Source organism: Oncorhynchus nerka, linkage group LG17 (genome assembly GCF_034236695.1).
Source record: "Oncorhynchus nerka isolate Pitt River linkage group LG17, Oner_Uvic_2.0, whole genome shotgun sequence".
In the NCBI taxonomy this organism is placed as follows: domain Eukaryota; kingdom Metazoa; phylum Chordata; class Actinopteri; order Salmoniformes; family Salmonidae; genus Oncorhynchus; species Oncorhynchus nerka.
In genome coordinates this window covers 43,051,191-43,073,292 of record NC_088412.1, presented here as the reverse complement: position 1 = coordinate 43,073,292, position 22,102 = coordinate 43,051,191, and positions in this window count along the sequence as shown.

The window sequence follows — 22,102 nt, the reverse complement described above, 5'->3', positions numbered from 1 at the left end:
TAGTCAGGATCGAGGGAAAGATGAACGGAGCAAAGTATAGAGATCCTTGATGAAAACCTGCTCCAGAGTGCTCACGGCCTCAGGCTGGGGCAAAGGTTCACCTTCCAACAGGATAACAACCCTAAGCACACAGCCAAGACAACGCAGGAGTGGCTTCGGGACAAGTATCAATGTCCTTGAGTGGCCCGGACTTGAACCCGATCGAACGTCTCTGGAGAGACCTGAAAAAAGTTGTGCAGCAACGCTCCCCATTCAACCTGACTGAGCTTGATAGGATCTTCAGAGAAGAATGGGAGGGAACTCCTCATATATAGGTGTGCCAACCTTGTGTCATACCCAAGAAGGCTGTAATAGCTGCCAAAAGGTGCTTCAATAAAGTACTGAGTAAAGGGTCTGAATACTTATGTAAATGTGATATTTCTGTTTTTATATATATATATATTTGCAAAAATGTATAAAACCTGTTTTTGCTTTGTCATTATGGAGTATTGTGTGTTGATGAGGGGGAAATTATTTAATCCATTCTAGAATCAAGTTCTGACATAACAAAATGTGGAAAAAGTCCAGGGGTCTGAATACTTTCCGAATGCACTGTACATGTAGAATATTTTTCTTTCACTTAAACATTTTCTTTCTGCTTCTGAATCTGGACCCCACTGCTCCCCTTCTATGGGCTGCATAGCATCAGCCTCTAGCATCTGGTTGTGCTTATGTGCCCCCACAGGGAGAGAACTCATCTATATTTATTTTGTTGGACTACAAGTCCTCCTGAAGCTTTTATGTTCCAGTAAGAAGATTAGTGGTGTGAGGTGCTTAAGTAAAAATACTTTGAAGTACTACTTAAGTGTTTTGGTTATCTGTACTTTACTATTTATATTTTTGACAACTTTTATTTCACTACATTCCTAAAGAAAGTTATGTACTTTTTACTCCATGCATTTTCCCTGACACCCAAAAGTACTCGTTACATTTTGAATGCTTATCAGGACAGGAAAATGGTCCAATTCGCACATTTATCAAGAGAACATCCCTGGTCATCCCTACTGCATCTGATCTGGCGGACTCACTAAACACAAATGCTTTGTTTTTAAATGATGTCTGAGTGTTGGAGTGTGACCCTGGTTTGCTTAATATACAGAATTTTAAATTATTCGTACTTTTGATACTTAAGTATATTTTAGCAACTACATTTACTTTTGATACTTAAGTATATTTAAAACCAAATACTTGTAGACTTTTACTCAAGTAGCATTTTACTGGGTGACTTTCACTTTTACTTCAGTCATTTTCTATAGAGGTGCCTTTACTTTTACTCAAGTATGAGAATTGAGTAGTTTTCCACCACTGAAGAAGTTGCCCTTAGGCACAGAACTATACTGAAAAATATTATATAATTGCGACATGTAAAGCGTTGATCCCATGTTTCATGAGCTGAAATAAACATCCCAGAAATATTTCATATGCGCAAAAAGCTTATTTCTCACAAATTTGTTTACATCACTATTACTGAGCATCTCTTTTGCCAAAATAATCCATCCACCTGCCAGGTGTGGCATAGCAAGAAGCTGATTAAACAGCATGGTCATTACACAGGTGCACCTTGTGCTGGGGACAGTAAAAGCCCACTAAAAATGTGCAATTTTGTCACAGATGTCTCAAGTTTTGAGGGAGTGTGCAATTGGCATGCTGACTGCAGGATTATCCACCAGAGCTGTTGCCAGAGAATGTAATGTTAATTTCTTTACCATAATCCGTATCCAATGTAGTTTTAGCCAGTCTAGGACTTCCACATCCGGCTTCTTCACCTGTGGGATCGTCTGAGACCCGCTTCCCAGACATCTGATGAAACTGAGGAGTATTTCTGTCTGTAATAAAGTCCTTTTGTGGGGAAAAACTCATTCTGATTGGCTGGGACTGGGACTAATCAAGGAAATTATGTTAAATCCATAGATTAGGGCCTAATGAATTTATTTAAATTTACTGATTTCCTTATATGAACATGTAATTGTTGCATGTTGTGTTTATATTTTTGTTCAGTATAGGTTCATTTTAACCCGGCCTCCCCTAATCACAAGGGGAAAATGCAGAACTGACTTTATATCTCTGCACATTTGCGTGCGTGCGGTGTTACTCTTTTATGATATTTAACTTTTCGGCGCAACCTTTCTACTCCCTCAGTACAACTCTCCCATTGGTTCCTTTGTATTTGCATTCTTTGAAGGCCACCAATGAGCTCCTGGTATTGTTTGGAGGGGTGTCTGCTTTAGCTCAACATGCTAAGACTAACTGAACACTGTAGAAAGGGGGTGTCAAACTTATGGCTCGCGAGGGGGCCCATGGATGGTTTGAGTAAGAAATTCAAATGGTCATGATATTTTGGGGAGGGGGAACGAACTTAATATACTTTAAAATTACTAAAACCAAATAGAAACTTTGTTGAAATAATAATGGACCTACATTCATGCTGACTGTGTCCAGCTCGCTAATAATCACTGAAATTAAAGCTAGAAAATCAGGGACCATCAAAAATTCCAAAAACGATTGATAGAGTAATATAATACATTTTCAGTGCGGCCCTCCAGACCGCGTTGAAGACCGCATGCAGCCCCTGGGGCAAAGTTAGTTTGACTCCCTTGCCATAGAGCAGGTATTCCCATGGGTACGCACAATGCCGTCGGGGGTACAAAATGTGATTCACATTTTCAAACATTACATTTATATATATATATATATATATATTTTGTAAACTTTTAAAAACTTTAAATTTATTTTTACCCCCCTTTTCTCCCCAAATATTAGTAGTTACTATCTTGTCTCATCGCTACAACTCCCGTACGGGCTCGGGAGAGACGAAGGTCGAAAGTCATGCGTCCTCCGAAACACAACCCAACCAAGCTACACTGCTTCTTAACACAGTGCTCATCCAACCCGGAAGCCAGCCGCACCAATGTGTCAGAGGAAACACAGTGCAACTGGCAACCTTGGTTAGCGCACACTGCGCCTGGCCCGCCACAGGAGTCGCTGGTGCGCGATAAGACAAGGACATCCCTACCGGCCAAACCCTCCCTAACCCGGACGATGCCAATTGTGCGTCGACCCACGGACCTCCCAGTCGCGGCCGGCATCGACAGAGCCTGGGCGCGAACCCAGAGTCTCTGGTGGCACAGCTAGCGCTGCGATGCAGTGCCTTGGACCACTGCGCCACCTACATTTATATTTTCTAACGGAAAACTGGCAATTGATTTTTTTAACCATCTAGTGTTCAGCGAAATAACAACACAATGTCAAATACAGGTAGCCTTGTCAAATAATTAACATCCAAATAAATTAACCGTTACTCACTCGTGGGAAACCTTCACTCTTGCGCAGACATTTAGAAACAAAACATGACAATTTGAAAAATAAGACAGGAGTTTTTTGAGCGAGAATAAAGACAACTTTTGCGTAGTAAGACATGTATAAAAGCAACAGATACTATTAATAAGAAGGGGCTAGAAGCGTCTTATATGGTGAGCTACCAAGTGGCTAGGACAGGCAACCCCCATACTATTGTGGAGGACTTAATTCTTCCTGCTGCCACGGATATGACTGGGACAATGCTGGGGGAAAAGGCCCAAAAAACTATACAGACATTGTCTCCATCAAACAACACTGTTTCACGACGCATCAGTGACATGACAGGATATGTTTTGAAACAGTTACTGCTTCGCAAACAAGCCAGTGAATTATATGCGTTGCAGCTGGATGAGTCAATAGACGTGGCGGGCCTGGCACAGCTCCTGGTATATGTCTGTTGCGTTTATATGGGGTCAATTAACTAATCCTCTTCTGCAAACCACTGGAAACCAGGACAACATGAGGGGATATTTTTAAAGTACTGGACAACTTTGTGCATAAAATGGACTTTGGTGGTCAAGATGTGTTGGTATCTGTACTGATGGAGCAAAAGCCATGACAGGGAGAAATAGTGGAGTGGTAACGTGCGTGCAAGCAGTTACTCCCATCACCACTTGGGTATACTGCAGTGGCCATGTAACCCTTTTACAACATACAGAAGTGCGCTGGTTACCAAGGGGCAAATTATTGACACTTTTTTTAATGAGAGACGAGCTTGCTGCTAAGGCACTTTGTTCATTGTTGTTTAACTAGCTAACGTTAGCTGGCTGGCTTGTTAGCTAACGTTACTTGACGTGTGTACAACACCCGTTGAATATGGCCGCTGTCAGTAAATGTCTACAAAAAAAGCGTCATGAAATTGTTGTCAGCAGATCTGGTTAGGCTGTTTTTCATGTTATCCAAAGGTAAACAAATCATCGGCCAGAGTGTCAAGTGTGCGCTCCGAGAGTGAAACAAGATGGGTGGGGCTAAAGCTTAAGAGGGTGTGAACGATGCTGAATGGGTGTAGACAAAGAAGAGCTCTTCACTAGATACGAAAACATTCAAAGGCGATTTTCTCAAAAGTGAGTTTTCAAATTGATCAACTTTCAAAGCAGAATTACTTTCCCATTGTTTCTCAAATGCAGTGTATGATATACAATTTTGTAGCTCTGAGTCTCTAATTTTATCCAATGTAAAAAACACATTTTCACATTTTGCTACATCAGACCGAATCCAGGTGGTGAGTCACAATTATCTTTCTTTCACAGTGTAGTTTCTTCTTCTTTTTATTCACATACTTTCTCAATTTGCTTTATGTTTGCCAATCGGTTGTACAGCCAGACCTATTTGCCATCTCTTTTTTTAACCGTTTTTACAGTCATATTCTTAATTGGTTTATGCTTATTAGTAACTGGGATAGGCAATTTCATAATTGTGTCAAGTGCACAGAGCACACTTCCTGGTAATCCGTCTGGCCCAACAGCAGCCTTGTGTATGTTGGCCTGTTTAAAGGTCTTACTCACATCGGCTACGGAGGTCGTGATCACACAGTCGTCCGAAACAGCTGATGCTCTCCTGCATGCCTCAGTGTTGCTTGCCTCAAAGCGAGCATAGAAGGGATTTAACTCTTCTGGTAGGCTCGTGTCACTGGGCAGCTCGCGGCTGTGCTTCCCTTTGTAGTCTGTAATAGTTTGCAAGCCCTGCCACATAAGACGAGCGTCGGAGCCTGTGTATGATTCAATCTTAGCACTGTATTGACGCTTTGCCTGTTTGATGGTTCATCGCAGGGCATAGCAGCATTTCTTGTAAGCTTCTGGGTTAGAGTCCCGCACCTTGAAAGTGGCAGCTCTACCCTTTAGCTCAGTGCGAATGTTGCCTGTAATCCATGGCTTCTGGTTGGGGTATGTACGTACAGTCACTGTGGGGACAACGTCCTCGATGCACTTATTGATAAAGCCAGTGACTAATGTGGTGTACTCCTCAATGCCATCGGAAGAATCTTGGAACATGTTCCAGTCTGTGATAGCAAAACAGTCCTGTGGTTTAGCATCTGCTTCATCTGACCACTTTTTTATTGACCGAGTCACTGGTGCTTCCTGCTCTCATTTTTGCTTGTAAGCAGGAATCAGGAGGATAGAGTTGTGGTCGGATTTACCAAATGGAAGGCGAGCTTTGTACGCTTCTCTGTGTGTGGAGTACAGGTGATCTAGAATTATTTCTCTCTGGTTGCAAGTAGAAATTTGGTAGAACTAATTTAAGTTTCCCTGTATTAAAGTCTCCGGCCACTAGGAGCACCGCCTCTGGGTGAGTGGTTTCCTGTTTGCTTATTTCCTTATACAGCTGACTGAGTGTGGTCTTAGTGCCAGCATCTGTCTGTGGTGGTAAATAAACAGCCACGAAAAGTATAGCTGAAAACTCTCTAGGCAATGTACCAAAAAAAGATAAATGTTTATATATTTAAATCTTAAATATTGCCAGGTTGGTTTTCAGAGCTGTTTCATAAGGTGTTCATTATTGTAAATTGTAACATATCCCTTAATGGTATTTGTAAGGTCAATATTATTCATTGTTACATACTAGAACCTACAACAGATATATTTTGAACCACAAGGGTGTACTAATGAGTTGTGATTTTTTTTATCATAAAGAGGACTACTGAAATAATATTCTTTCAGGGTAGATAAGGGAAGGCCAGCTTAAAATGAAAAGATACCAACCAGACAAGGCAGTGTATGATTAAAAATGTATTTGCATATGAATGGAGTGTAAATGAGCTGACGTTGTTATCTGTAAGATAAGTAACATTGTGTGTGTGTGTGTGGGGGGGGCATCTATTTATTCATAAATCTGTTTATTCATAAAAGCAGAAGATAGTAAATACCATTAATCGTAATGGTACACTTGTGGTAAACTGGGAACTTGTGGTCAAATCATGACATCAGTGATTTTCAAGTCACAGAAAGATGCCTGAGTTTCTTAATTTGAATTCCGAGTCGTGCAAAACTACTTTTCCCAGTCTTAGCTCATTTTTGTCCCAAGTTCCCAGTTGTTTTGAAGGCAGTGAAGTTGGAAGTCAGAGATTGCCGAGTTCAAAGTTGTTTTGAATGCGTCACTAGAGACCACTAGGCAACCTCCTATTTCTGAATAGGGCTACCTCCAACAAAGAAGCCCTTGTGTCCGTTTTGATTTGAGAAATAGGCATATCTACACAGTAATTGTGGCTGGCTGCAAATCAACTAGCCTAATAATTTTTGTATTGGAGGTGATATGCCTATTTTAGCTAAATAGACAAATGAAATTGATTATATTACTCTGGCACTGATTTTTTACATTTACATTTAAGTCATTTAGCAGACGCTCTTATCCAGAGCGACTTACAAATTTAGACGTTTAAGGTGTTCATGGTGAGATCTTTAATAATAAACTTACAAGCAAACTGACATGAACGTGACCTGAATGCATCGGCAGTTTGATGCGTTAGAAAAAGACTCAATGGAGACAAGTTTATGTTAATTCATGGTGGTATTTTATGGCACTAGTAAGACATTAGGTGACTTGGTGAGAGGTATCAGTAGCTTCAGGAGGCTTAATTCTGGCCTGAATCACCCCCCCCCCCCATAAGTATCATTATGCTGGTTTTCTTTTTACTTGTAAGGAAGTTGACCTGCGTTCTACATGTAACTACAGTCAGTGGTTATCTATCTAGGTTATCTATTTTTTTACAATCACCTAGTTAACCACAGATATTTGAACTAGTCAAAATAGCTTGAAAGCAGCTAGCAAACGGCTTGTCTTATCACACAGCTGCAGCGATGTCTCTTGTTCACATCGGAAAACATCTCTTGTTTAGGTCGGAAAAAAATAAAATGCACAAGTACTTATCGGAGTGGTGGTTACAATCCGGTTCATAGCACAGAACCATCCTTGCTTCAGATCGAGAGATTTAAGATTAGCTAGTTCACAAAAAAAAACAGAGGGATGATGTCAAAGTGTGAGACAGGATGTGCCACATTATTAGCATTTTTTGGGGTGGGGGTAATTACAGGCAAATATATTGAAAGAAGTGACCTTGCCCAAGAGAGATTTGCGGGGTTATCAAAACATCACGCCAGGGTAAGCCTCCACGAAACACAGACCTTAAATGAAGTCGTTCTAAAGTCTCTGTCGTAAAAAGACTGAATGGGGAAAAACTGATTGGAACCATTTCTGGGTTTACTACTGGGTTTTATGGGTATTATGACTCATACTGTGGTACTCAATTACTTGACGCAGTTACAACGTGACCAGGTAGTTCCACCCTTTCCCCACCTGATGGCGCCCCTTGCATAACTATGGAACTCTTAGAGCCCTGATATATTCTAGGGGGTTATCTAATCTAATACTGTGATAATTTTCTGACTTCATGGAATCCTATGCTATAATTGAATAATGCAGGAATGCAATGCCCGTTTTTAAGTTTGAACATTTTAGCAACTTATTCATTTATCACAGACATGCTGCTGCAAAGCATGTATTGTGAATGATTACGGTGTGTGCAGTCTGTGTGCAATGAAGGTTGTGTGTGTGTGTGTGTGGCGTGTGTTTGCTTGGATGGTTGTGTTTGTGCTTGTAGAATGACTGCATGGAGAAGAGGTTAAGTAGCAGCATAATCTTTGAACATTGTTTAAATGGTTTCTTTTAACCAAAGGCAGCACCTGTTTCTGTGCGCTGGTTGCCTGTTCCTGTAAGCAAGCAGAAGTACTACTACAGGCAGGTCTTTGGTGCAGTTCTGAATATGCATATTTTTCTCACTGACACTCCCCCATTTCACTCTTTACTCTTGCTCCCCATATTCACTCCCTCCCTATCTCTCTCCCCATCTCTTCACTCTTCACTTCACCCTTCTTCTCTTTCTCTCCCTCCCCCTCATACCTCTTTCATTCTCTCTCCCCCTCCCCTTTACTGTTCAGTTGCTCACTAGGCAAAAAAGAAAGAAAGTCTGTGTGTTTCCATAGCAACACTGACCTCACGCTGTGACAGGCGATCTGGGCCGGTTGCCATGGTGATCTGCTGTGACATCAAACTTGAGCCTCTTGTTGCCATGGTACCACACCTACTGGCTCAGCAGCAGCTATTTCAGTGCTCCGCTTTGAGCCAAAGTTACAATGTTCCAGTTTTTACACAAAGCCATATTGTGTTCTGTGTTCTCATTCTTTCCATCTCTTCATGTTCAGTAGGCTGTAGTTGTCTACATGCAGGCAAAAAGCTGTGTTATGACTGTGGTGGCTTGTCTCTCATTTATAGGAGTACTTACTACGTACGACCTCAGTAATGTAGATGTAATGGGATTATATGATCACTGTCTGGACTGTATCCTCATTACATCAGTCGCTGCTAGACCGTCTGGGTGTCTGGTAGAGCAAATGAGGGTACATTTGCGCTGTTTGTGTGTTTGTTTGTGTGGCTTAGCATCTGGTTGTCTATGGCTAAATCAAAATGTGCTCACATTGCATCCGTGTGCAGTGTCATTGAGATGGGAGTTGCACAGGGCTGCAAGGACATATGCAGGATAATCAGCTCTGTGATGGTTATCCAGAGATGGTACGAGCTCTCGCACATGCTTCCGTCCCCATGCTGCCCTTCAACAAACACAATCATAGCTCCGCTGCTCTCTGGTCAGTTTTACAATGCAGACTATGTTCCTCTAGATGAACAGATCTGTGTTTTATTTACTAGACCCACAGCAGGTACTGTAGGTAGGGCCATTAAAGACATGGCTTCCCTATCATGTGGCCCATTTGATCCTGAGTGTTTCTATAATTAGAAGCCTTACATTTAGAAATTGCTCATTAAAAAGCATGTGGTGGGTATCCATGGACCTGTTTTAATGGCATTATGTGTGTGTGTGTGTGTGCGCGTGCTATCGTGTGTATGTGTGTGTGCACCTGTGTTCTCCTGAGTGTGTATGAGTGTGTACAAAAAATGTGTTCTTAACTTGTGTGGTGTATTGTGTTCATGACTGTTGTTTGTGTGTTTTTGCAGTCTCCACAGAGCACAGTAATCACCTCAGGAGCAGCCAACCTCTCTGACTGTCATCACTCATGCTGCACATCTGTTCTTCATCTCTCTCTCTCTCTCTCTCTCTCTCTCTCTCTCTCTCTCTCAATCAGCCTCCAGTTAGATAGAGCAATCAGGGTAGTATTTCTGCATGGTGTACTAAGAGGAGAGAGGAGAACCCAGGCAGGCAGACAGTCAGGAGTATTGTGGCTAGATTACCCTGCTTTCTGGGCGTGCAGGTCATTAGGATGGTAAATTAGGTTTCATTATGTACTGTATGGTGGTGCCCTGCTTTGCTGACTGGTGGGTTTGTTCAGTTTATTACTCACTCACATGGTCCGTTCTAGCATCCCACCTCATTTCACAGCATCCAGGTTCAACCTGCTTTTCCCTCATGGATCTGATAACTGAGAAAGACAATTAGGGTTGTTCTGGAATATGGTGCCAAACATCTAGTCTAGTATGTGATAGATTTGAGTAGATTTATTTAGATCAATTGACAGTAAATTGTCACACCCTGATCTGTTTCACCTGTCTTTGTGCTTGTCTCCACCCCCCTCCAGGTGTCGGCCATCTTCCTCATTAACCCCAGTCTTGTCTTGTCAGGTCTTACCTGCATGTTTCTCATCTCCCTGCATTCTCAAGTTCTGTTTCCCCAGTTCTGATCATTCTGCCTGCCCTGACCCCGAGCCTGCCTGCCGTTCTGTACCTGCCTGACTCTGACCTGTTTACCAACCTCTGCCTGTCCTGACTCTCCCTGCTGTTCTGTATCTTATTGACTCTGCCCTGGATTACGGACCTCTGCCCGCCTTTGACCTGTCTTTTGCCTACCCCCTGTTTGGGTCAAAAAACATCTGTGACTAGCTACAGCTGAAGTCGGATGTCGACATACACCTTAACCAAATACATTTAAACTCAGTTTTTCACAATTCCTGACATTTAATCCTAGTAAAAACTCCCTGTCTTAGGTCAGTTAGGATCACCACTTTATTTTAAGAATGTGAAATGTCAGAATAATAGTAGAGAGAATGATTTATTTCAGCTTTTATTTCTTTCATCACATTCCCAGTGGGTCAGAAGTTTACATAGACTCAATTAGTATTTGGTAGCATTGCCTTTAAATTGTTTAACTTGTCTCAAACGTTTTGGGTTGCCTTCCACAAGCTTCCCACAATAATTTGTGTGAATTTTGGCCCATTCCTCCTGACAGAGCTGGTGTAACTGAGTCAGGTTTGTAGGCCTCCTTGCTCGCACATGCTTTTTCAGTTCTGCCCACAAATGTTCTATAGGAAGGAGGTCAGGGCTTTGTGACGGCCTCTCCAATACCTTTGTTGTCCTTAAGCCATTTTGCCACAACTTTGGAAGAATGCATGGGGGTCATTGTCCATTTGGAAAACCCATTTGCGACCAAGCTTTAACTTCCTGACTGATGTCTTGAGATGTTGCTTCAATAAAGTCACATAATTTGCCTTCCTCGTGATGCCATTTATTTTGTGAAGTGCACCAGTCCCTCCTACAGCAAAGCACCCCCACAACATGATGCTGCCACCCCCGTGGGATGGTGTTCTTCGGCATGCAAGCCTCCCCCTTTTCCCTCCTAACATAATGATGGTCATTATGGCCAAGCAGTTCTATTTTTGTTTCATCAGACCAGAGGACATTTCTCCAAAAAGCACGATCTTTGTCTCCATGTGCAGTTGCAAACCGTAGTCTGTTTTTTTTATGGTGGTTTTGGAGCAGTGGCTTCTTCCTTGCTGAGTGGCCTTTCAGGTTATGTCGATATAGGACTCCTTTTACTGTGGATATACAATTTATTTTCTGAGGTCTTGGCTGATTTCGTTTGATTTTCCCATGATGTCAAGCAAAGAGGCACTGAGTTTGAAGGAAGGCCTTGAAATACATCCACAGGTACACCTCCAATTGACTCAAATTATGTCAATTAGTCTATCAGAAGATTCTAAAGCCATCACATCATTTTCTGGAATTTTCCAAGCTGTTTAAAGGCACAGTCAACTTAGTGTATGTAAACTTCTGACCCACTGGAATTGTTATACAGTGAATTATAACTTAAACAATCTTTCTGTAAACAATTGTTGGAAAAATTACTTGTGTCATGCACAAAGTAGATGTCCTAACTGACACAAGACATTTGTGGAGTTTTAATGACTCCAAGCTAAGTGTATGTAAACTTCCGACTTCAACTCTATCTGCATCTGGGTCTTATCCTGAGTTCTGATATAAATGATCTAGCAACATTCTCAAAGTTGCGTGTTTAGAGCTCTGTGTGTGAGAAGCCCACCTCAGAGCTCCTCTCTGGCCTCTGTTCTTTTCTTCCTGTTTTGATGTAACCTCACATCCTGTGCTGAGATAGAGGAAGTGTGCTCCAGGTAATGCCCTCCCGGTGAGGGGCAGAGAACTCTGTAGGAGAGCAATTTTAAGCTGGATGTGGGGTCCAGGGGTTGACTTCAGACTGGGCATAGATAGACTAGGTCCGGGATTCTATCCAATCGTGGGTTATAGGCATTGCAGCTTTTAAAGGCAATGTTCGTGGAGATCCCGTTCACGGTAAACGCTGCATATGCCGGCTCAATCGAAAATTGCTGATTTAAAAACCACAATGCCTATAACCCGCGATCGGATTGAATCCCGGCCTAAATGTCTACACCTCACCAGTCTGTGCTTGTAGAGGACCACCCGGTGGCCTCTGCTTTCGTCCCCCATTTCAAGGGCTTAGACCACTGTTTTTAGCTTGAGTTCTCACTGTTCGATGGGCACACAGTGTACCTCATCAAACCAACTGTCTGCCAAGAGTCTGTTAATACAGACTTCAATTATGAGCCGCATTCAAGGTACTTTGTTGTTTGTTGTCGTTGTCGTTGTTGTTCTTTCATCACTGCTGAAGAATGTGCCCTGGGATTATTTCCCGGAAAGTTACTCTTGATGTTCTATGCGAATCTGAAATAAATCCAGCAGGGAGGATGAGGCAAACCGCTGGTGGAGAGAAATATGGCTGTTGATGTGCTGTACCCTTTTAATCTCTCTTTGTTCACCACAAACACTGTTATGGTCCTGACTAGGAATGCTAACAGGCCGTGGATAATATTCCCTGTGTGGTGAAGTTACCCCTAGACATTGATCTAAGGTCAATGTTTCTTTTTTCACCCTTATAGTTAAGGTTAGGGATTTGGAGAGGATAAGCTGATCCGAGTTCTGTGCCTAAGGGCAACTGCTAGCTGGTGTACTGCTCATAGCAGGAGTGAATATCTTGGTCGTGAGGTTGTAGCATGCAGTTTCAACTGAAGAGGGCCGTAGGGTACAATTGTTCCTCGTTCTATCATTTAACTGGAAACTATAAGAGGGATAGAACACTTGGAGAGTGCTCTTTCAAATAGCTATCTTCTGCAGTCACAACAAGCAGATACAGAACAGGCATTTTGTGGATGCTATATTCTATTGTATAGTATTATTCTTAATTATGTCTCAGGCCATTTGAAAATAAAATTGCAGCACAAAAATGTACAGCACAACTACTATCATGTTGGCTGATATGTGTAGATCCAAATAAAGATTGTCTGGTCCCTTTTCTCTGTCCATTCTGTAGTGGTTACAAGGCTTTGCATCCTATTTAGACATGACCTCAGTATCATATTGGTCTTGCTCCATCCAGAGCTAACTGTGAATGATAGGAATCTGAATTCCTGGAGTGAATGAATCACCTGCAGCCATATGTTTCTGTCCCTGGTAAGTCACAACAGAGCTTCAGTGTACCTAACACAGAAAAGATCTGTCACAGAGAACAGTCATCCTGAAAGAGATGATGTCTGCAGAATATGGGGTGAGAGAGCTGACCTAATGGCATATCAACCTAGTGATCATGAAGGAATAAAGGAATGAGTGTCTTGACATATTTAGTAATAAGGATCTATGCTAATGTTGGACAAATCATTGGCAGCTGCCTAGAGTTTTTGGATTGTGTGTGACCCAACTAAAGCTGAACAGGCTTAAATTACCCATTGGATAAACTAAGCCATGTTTCTTTAGCCGTGACCCAAGAGGGACTGGCCCTAACCAACCAGTGGATCCTGATACGCCAATAGAGAACCACCATGTCAGGGTTATTCAAATCTTACCCTACGAGGTCCGGAGCACTGCTGGTTTTCTGTTCTACCAGATAATGAATTGCACCCACTTGGTGTCCCAGGTCTAAATCAGGCCCTCATAAGAGGGAAATTATTTTAAAAAGCAGTGGAACTGGCTTCAAGGTCCAGATCTGAATTCGAGGGCACGCTGTTATATTATTCTGCAATGGAAGGCCTTCTAAGGTCACCCCTATAGGTCAATGGGTTCACATTCCTAAGCCTTCCTGCCCTCTCTATTCCATCCACAATGGTTTCTCCCGCTTGCATTGCGTTGAGGCTGAACTTGTAAATATAGCACACTCCCTCTCTCCATCTTTTCTGTCACTCATGTTCTCGAGCTTCATTTTCCATTTCCATTCCTCTGAATTCTTTCAGGTCTCTCTCTCTCCCAGGCCTAATCGCCCAACATCAGTGCCCGACCTTACTAGTGCTCTTGTGGCTGAATGGAAGCAAGTTCCCTCCGGGATGCTGCCTAGAAGGCCAGCATCCCGGAGTCACCTCTTCACTGTTGATGTTGAGACCGGTGCTTTGCGGGTACTATTTAATGAAGCTGCCAGTTGAGGACTTGTGAGGCGTCTGTTTCTCAAACTAAACACTATAAGGTACTTGTACTCTTGCTCAGTTGTGCACCAGGGCTTCTCACTCCTCTTTCTATTCTGGTTAGAGCCAGTTTGTGCTGTTCTGTGAAGGGAGTAGTACACAGTGTCGTACGAGATCTTCAGTTTCTTAACAATTTCTCGCATGGAATAGCCTTCATTTCTCAGAACAAGAATAGCGCTCAGGACCTCAGACTGGCGTGAAGGTTCACCTTCCAACAGGACAACGACCCTAAGCACTCAGCAATGACAATGCAGGAGTGGCTTTGGGACAAGTCTCTGAATGTCATTGAGTGGCCCAGCAAGAGTCCGGATTTAAACCCGATCGATCTCTGGAGAGACCTGAAAATAGCTGTTCAGCGACACTCCCCATCCAACCTGACAGAGCTTGATATTGTGATATTGCATATATATATATATATATATATATATATATATATATATATATACATTTTAGCAAATGTTTTATTTTGCTTTGTCATTATGGTGTATTGTGTGTAGATTGATGAGAAGAAAAAAACAATTACATCCATTGTAGAATAAGGCTGTAACATAGCAAAATGTGGAATATATATAGTCCAGAGAATTCTGCCCATCATACTAACGTTTTTAAATTTTTTATTCCCTTTATTTTACTAGGCAAGTCAGTTAACCTCTTGCTCCTACTGAGACGCTTGCGTCCCATCTAGAGCTCTGGAAATGCAAATGCGCTACGCTAAATGCTAATAGTATTAGTTAAAACTCAAACGTTCATTAAAATACACATGCAGGGTATTGAATTAAAGCTACACTCGTTGTGAATCCAGGCAACAAGTCAGATTTTTAAAATGCTTTTCGGCGAAAGCATGAGAAGCTATTATCTGATAGCATGTAACACCCCAAAAGACCCGCAGGGGACGTAAACAAAATAATTAGCATATTCGGCGCTACACAAACTGCACAATAAAATAGAAAACATTCATTACCTTTGACCATCTTCTTTGTTGGCACTCCTAGATGTCCCATAATCACTATTGGTTCTTTTTATCGATTAAATCGGTCCATATATAGCCTAGATATCGTTATATGTAGACTGTGTGATAAACGAAAAAAAAGCGTTTCATAACGTAACGTCATTTTTTAAAATTCAAAAAGTCGACGATAAACTTTCACAAAACACTTCGAAATACTTTTGTAATGCAACTTTAGGTATTAGTAAACGTTAATAAGCGATCAAATTAATCACAAGACGAAGTATATTCTATAGCTGTCCGTCTGGAAAAATGTCCGGGTAGAAACTCAACCAAAATATCCGGTCCGAGACCTGAAGAACTGCGCTGCCTTGCATCTGTTTGACCAAGAAACAAATAGTAGGCAAATGACAAGACTCTAGACACCGTGTGGAAGCTGTAGGTACTGCAACCTCAGCCCCATTAATTGTGGTTCACCTTTATCAATGGGTTCAAGTCGCGCAGGGATATATTTTTCCATTTTCAGTGATCAGATTTTCCTGCGCTTTCCGATGAAACGCACGTTATGTTATAGCCACAGCCGTGATTTAACCAGTTTTATAAACGTCTGAGTGTTTTCTATCCACACATACTAATCATATGCATATACTATATTCCTGGCATGAGTAGCAGGGCGCTGAAATGTTGCGCGATTTTTAACAAATCAAATCAAATCAAATTTATTTATATAGCCCTTCGTACATCAGCTGATATCTCAAAGTGCTGTACAGAAACCCAGCCTAAAACCCCAAACAGCAAACAATGCAGGTGTAAAAGCACGGTGGCTAGGAAAAACTCCCTAGAAAGTCCAAAACCTAGGAAGAAACCTAGAGAGGAACCAGGCTATGTGGGGTGGCCAGTCCTCTTCTGGCTGTGCCGGGTAGAGATTATAACAGAACATGACCAAGATGTTCAAATGTTCATAAATGACCAGCATGGTCGAATAATAATAAGGCAGAACAGTTGAAACTGGAGCAGCAGCACAGTCAGGTGGACTGGGGACAGCAAGGAGTCATCATGTCAGGTAGTCCTGGGGCATGGTCCTAGGGCTCAGGTCCTCCGAGAGAGAGAAAGAAAGAGAGAAGGAGAGAATTAGAGAACGCACACTTAGATTCACACAGGACACCGAATAGGACAGGAGAAGTACTCCAGATATAACAAACTGACCCTAGCCCCCTGACACATAAACTACTGCAGCATAAATACTGGAGGCTGAGACAGGAGGGGTCAGGAGACACTGTGGCCCCATCCGAGGACACCCCCAGACAGGGCCAAACAGGAAGGATATAACCCCACCCACTTTGCCAAAGCACAGCCCCCACACCACTAGAGGGATATCTTCAACCACCAACTTACCATCCTGAGACAAGGCCGAGTATAGCCCACAAAGATCTCTGCCACGGCACAACCCAAGGGGGGGGCGCCAACCCAGACAGGCTGACCACAACAGTGAATCAACCCACCCAGGTGACGCACCCCCCCAGGGATGGCATGAGAGAGCCCCAGTAAGCCAGTGACTCAGCCCCCGTAACAGGGTAGAGGCAGAGAATCCCAGTGGAAAGAGGGGAACCGGCCAGGCAGAGACAGCAATGGTGGTTCGTTGCTCCAGAGCCTTTCCGTTCACCTTCCCACTCCTGGGCCAGACTACACTCAATCATATGACCCACTGAAGAGATGTCTTCAGTAAAGACTTAAAGGTTGAGACCGAGTTTGCGTCTCTGACATGGGTAGGCAGACCGTTCCATAAAAATGGAGCTCTATAGGAGAAAGCCCTGCCTCCAGCTGTTTGCTTAGAAATTCTAGGGACAATTAGGAGGCCTGCGTCTTGTGACCGTAGCGTACGTGTAGGTATGTACGGCAGGACCAAATCAGAGAGATAGGTTGGAGCAAGCCTATGTAATGCTTTGTAGGTTAGCAGTAAAACCTTGAAATCAGCGCTTGCTTTGACAGGAAGCCAGTGTAGAGAGGCTAGCACTGGAGTAATATGATCAAATTTTTTGGTTCTAGTCAGGATTCTAGCAGCCGTATTTAACACTAACTGAAGTTTATTTAGTGCTTTATCCGGGTAGCCGGAAAATAGAGCATTGCAGTAGTCTAACCTAGAAGTGACAAAAGCATGGATTAATTTTTCTGCATCATTTTTGGAAAGAAAGTTTCTGATTTTTGCAATGTTACGTAGATGGAAAAAAGCTGTCCTCGAAATGGTCTTGATATGTTCTTCAAAAGAGAGATCAGGGTCCAGAGTAACGCCGAGGTCCTTCACAGTTTTATTTGAGACGATTAATTGTCAGATTCAACAGAAGATCTCTTTGTTTCTTGGGACCTAGAACAAGCATCTCTGTTTTGTCCGAGTTTAATAGTAGAAAGTTTGCAGCCATCCACTTCCTTATGTCTGAAACACATGCTTCTAGCGAGGGCAATTTTGGGGCTTCACCATGTTTCATTGAAATGTACAGCTGTGTGTCATCCGCATAGCAGTGAAAGTTTACATTATGTTTTCGAATAACATCCCCAAGAGGTAAAATATATAGTGAAAACAATAGTGGTCCTAAAACAGAACCTTGAGGAACACCGACATTTACAGTTGATTTGTCAGAGGACAAACCATTCACAGAGACAAACTGATATCTTTCCGACAGATAAGATCTAAACCAGGCCAGAACATGTCCGTGTAGACCAATTTGGGTTTCCAATCTCTCCAAAAGAATGTGGTGATCGATGGTATCAAAAGCAGCACTAAGGTCTAGGAGCACGAGGACAGATGCAGAGCCTCGGTCCGATGCCATTAAAATGTCATTTACCACCTTCACAAGTGCCGTCTCAGTGCTATGATGGGGTCTAAAACCAGACTGAAGCATTTCGTATACATTGTTTGTCTTCAGGAAGGCAGTGAGTTGCTGCGCAACAGCCTTCTCTAAAATTTTTGAGAGGAATGGAAGATTCGATATAGGCCGATAGTTTTTATATTTTCTGGGTCAAGGTTTGGCTTTTTCAAGAGAGGCTTTATTACTGCCACTTTTAGTGAGTTTGGTACACATCCAGTGGATAGAGAGCCGTTTATTATGTTCAACATAGGAGGGCCAAGCACAGGAAGCAGCTCTTTCAGTAGTTTAGTTGGAATAGGGTCCAGTATGCAGCTTGAAGGTTTAGAGGCCATGATTATTTTCATCATTGTGTCAAGAGATATAGTACTAAAAGACTTGAGCGTCTCTCTTGATCCTAGGTCCTGGCAGAGTTGTGCAGACTCAGGACAACTGAGATTTGGAGGAATACGCAGGTTTAAAGAGGAGTCCGTAATTTGCTTTCTAATAATCATAATCTTTTCCTCAAAGAAGTTCATGAATTTATCACTGCTAAAGTGAAAGTCATCCTCTCTTGGGGAATGCTGCTTTTTAGTTAGCTTTGCGACAGTATCAAAAAGGAATTTCGGATTGTTCTTATTTTCCTCAATTAAGTTAGAAAAATAGGATGATCGAGCAGCAGTAAGGGCTCTTCGGTACTGCACGGTACCGTCCTTCCAAGCTAGTCGGAAGACTTCCAGTTTGGTGTGGCGCCATTTCCGTTCCAATTTTCTGGAAGCTTGCTTCAGAGCTCGGGTATTTTCTGTGTACCAGGGAGCTAGTTTCTTATGATAATTTTTTTTAGTTTTTAGGGGTGCAACTGCATCTAGGGTATTGCGCAAGGTTAAATTGAGATCCTCAGTTAGGTGGTTAACGGATTTTTGTCCTCTGGCGTCCTTGGGTAGGCAGAGGGAGTCTGGAAGGGCATCAAGGAATCTTTGTGTTGTCTGTGAATTTATAGCACGACTTTTGATGTTCCTTGGTTGGGGTATTTGTTTCAATTGCAAACGTATTAAAATGGTGGTCCGATAGTCCAGGATTATGAGGAAAAACATTAAGATCCACAACATTTATTCCATGGGACAAAACTAGGTCCAGCGTATGACTGTGACAGTGAGTGGGTCCAGAGACATGTTGGACAAAACCCACTGAGTCGATGATGGCTCCGAAAGCCTTTTGGAGTGGGTCTGTGGACTTTTCCATGTGAATATTAAAGTCACCAAAGATTAGAATATTATCTGCAATGACTACAAGGTCCGATAGGAATTCAGGGAACTCAGTGAGAAACGCTGTATATGGCCCAGGAGGCCTGTAAACAGTAGCTATAAAAAGTGATTGAGTAGGCTGCATAGATTTCATGACTAGAAGCTCAAAAGACGAAAACGTCATTTTTTTTTTTTTTGTAAATTGAAATTTGCTATCGTAAATGTTAGCAACACCTCCGCCTTTGCGGGATGCACGGGGGATATGGTCACTAGTGTAGCCAGGAGGTGAGGCCTCATTTAACACAGTAAATTCATCAGGCTTAAGCCATGTTTCAGTCAGGCCAATCACATCAAGATTATGATCAGAGATTAGTTCATTGACTATAATTGCCTTTGAAGTAAGGGATCTAACATTAAGTAGCCCTATTTTGAGATGTGAGGTATCATGATCTCTTTCAGTAATGACAGGAATGGAGGTGGTCTTTATCCTAGTGAGATTGCTAAGGCGAACACCGCCATGTTTAGTTTTGCCCAACCTAGGTCGAGGCACAGACACGGTCTCAATGGTGATAGCTGAGCTGACTACACTGACTATGCTAGTGGCAGACTCCACTATGCTGGCAGGCTGGCTAATAGCCTGCTGCCGGGCATGCACCCTATTTCATTGTGGAGCTAGAGGAGTTAGAGCCCTGTCTATGTTGGTAGATAAGATGAGAGCACCCCACCAGCTAGGATGGAGTCCGTCACTCCTCAGCAGGTCAGGCTTGGTCCTGTTTGTGGGTGAGTCCCAGAAAGAGGGCCAATTATCTACAAATTCTATCTTTTGGGAGGGGCAGAAAACAGTTTTCAACCAGCGATTGAGTTGTGAGACTCTGCTGTAGAGCTCATCACTCCCCTAACTGGGAGGGGGCCAGAGACAATTACTCGATGCCGACACATCTTTCTAGCTGATATGCACGCAGAAGCTATGTTGCGCTTGGTGATCTCTGACTGTTTCATCCTAACATCGTTGGTGCCGACGTGGATAACAATATCTCTATACTCTCTACACTCGCCAGTTTTAGCTTTAGCCAGCACCATCTTCAGATTAGCCTTAACGTCGGTAGCCCTGCCCCCGGGTAAACAGTGTATGATCGCTGGATGATTCGCTTTAAGTCTAATACTGTGGGTAATGGAGTCGCCAATGACTAGAGTTTTCAATTTGTCAGAGCTAATGGTGGGAAGCTTCGGCGTCTCAGACCCCGTAACGGGAGGAGTAGAGACCAGAGAAGACTCGGCCTCTGACAACCACCCGCTGGTTGAAAGTTTCTGTCGGCTGAATGAGCGACACCGGTTGAGCGTTTCTACAGCATTTCCTTCCAGAAACCGTGAGAAAATTGTCCGGCTGCGGGGACTGTGCCAGGGGATTTATACTACTATCTGTACTTACTGGTGGCACAGACGCTGTTTCATCCTTTCCTACACTGAAATTACCCTTGCCTAACGATTGCGTCTGAAGCTGGGCTTGCAGTACAGCTATCCTCGCCGTAAGGCGAGCACAGCGGCTGCAATTAGAAGGCATCATGTTAATGTTACTACTTAGCTTCGGCTGTTGGAGGTCCTGACGAATCGTGTCCAGATAAAGCGTCCGGAGTGAAAAAGTTGAGGAAAAAATAAATAAATATATGAACGGTAATTAAAAAGTGAAAACCGTAAAGTTGTCAGGTAACAAAATAGGTTGGCAACAAAACGCACAGCAACTCGAAAACAAGCCTGCAAGTTGTGACCGGAAATGACAGAATGTTTGAAAAATTAGGGGGTAGAAGGAAGAGGTTAAGAACACATTTTTATTTTCAATGACGGCCTAGGAACAGTGGGTTAACTGCCTGTTCAGGGGCAGAACAACAGATTTGTATCTTGTCAGCTCGGGGATTTGAACTTGCAACCTTTCGGTTACTAGTCCAACGCTCTAACCACTAGGCTACCCTGCCGCCCCAATATATACAGTTGAAGTCGAAAGTTTACATACACTTAGGTTGGAGTCATTAAAACTCGTTTTTCAACCACTCCACAAATTTCTTGTTAAAAAAAACTATACTTTTGGCAAGTCAGTTAGAACATCTACTTTGTGCATGACACAAGTATTTTTTCCAACAATTGTTTACAGACAGATTATTTCACTTATAATTCACTGTATCACGATTCCAGTGGGTCAGAAGTTTACATACACTAAGTTGACTGGGCCTTTAAACAGCTTGGAAATTTCAAGAAAATTATGTCATGGCTTAAGACGCTTCTGATAGGCTAATTTACATAATTTGAGTCAATTGGAGGTTTACCTGTGGATGTATTTCAAGGCCTACCTTCAAACTCAGTGCCTCTTTGCTTGACATCATGGAAAAATCATAAAAAATTACATTTACATTTAACATTTAAGTCATTTAGCAGACGCTCTTATCCAGAGCGACTTACAAATTGGTGCTTTCACCTTATGACATCCAGTGGAACAGCCACTTTACAATAGTGCATCTAGGTCTTTTAAGGGGGGGGGGAGGGGGGGTGAGAAGGATTACTTTATCCTATCCTAGGTATTCCTTAAAGAGGTGGGGTTTCAGGTGTCTCCGGAAGGTGGTGATTGACTCCGCTGTCCTGGCGTCGTGAGGGAGTTTGTTCCACCATTGGGGGGCCAGAGCAGCGAACAGTTTTGACTGGGCTGAGCGGGAACTGTACTTCCTCAGTGGTAGGGAGGCGAGCAGGCCAGAAGTGGATGAACGCAGTGCCCTTGTTTGGGTGTAGGACCTGATCAAAAAAAATTGTAGACAAGTCTGCACTGCGATGCAGTTCCTTAGACCACTGCGCCATCCGGGAGGCAAGTCTGGTTCATCCTTGGGAGCAAACGCCTGAATGTACCATGTTTATCTGTACAAATAATAGTACGCC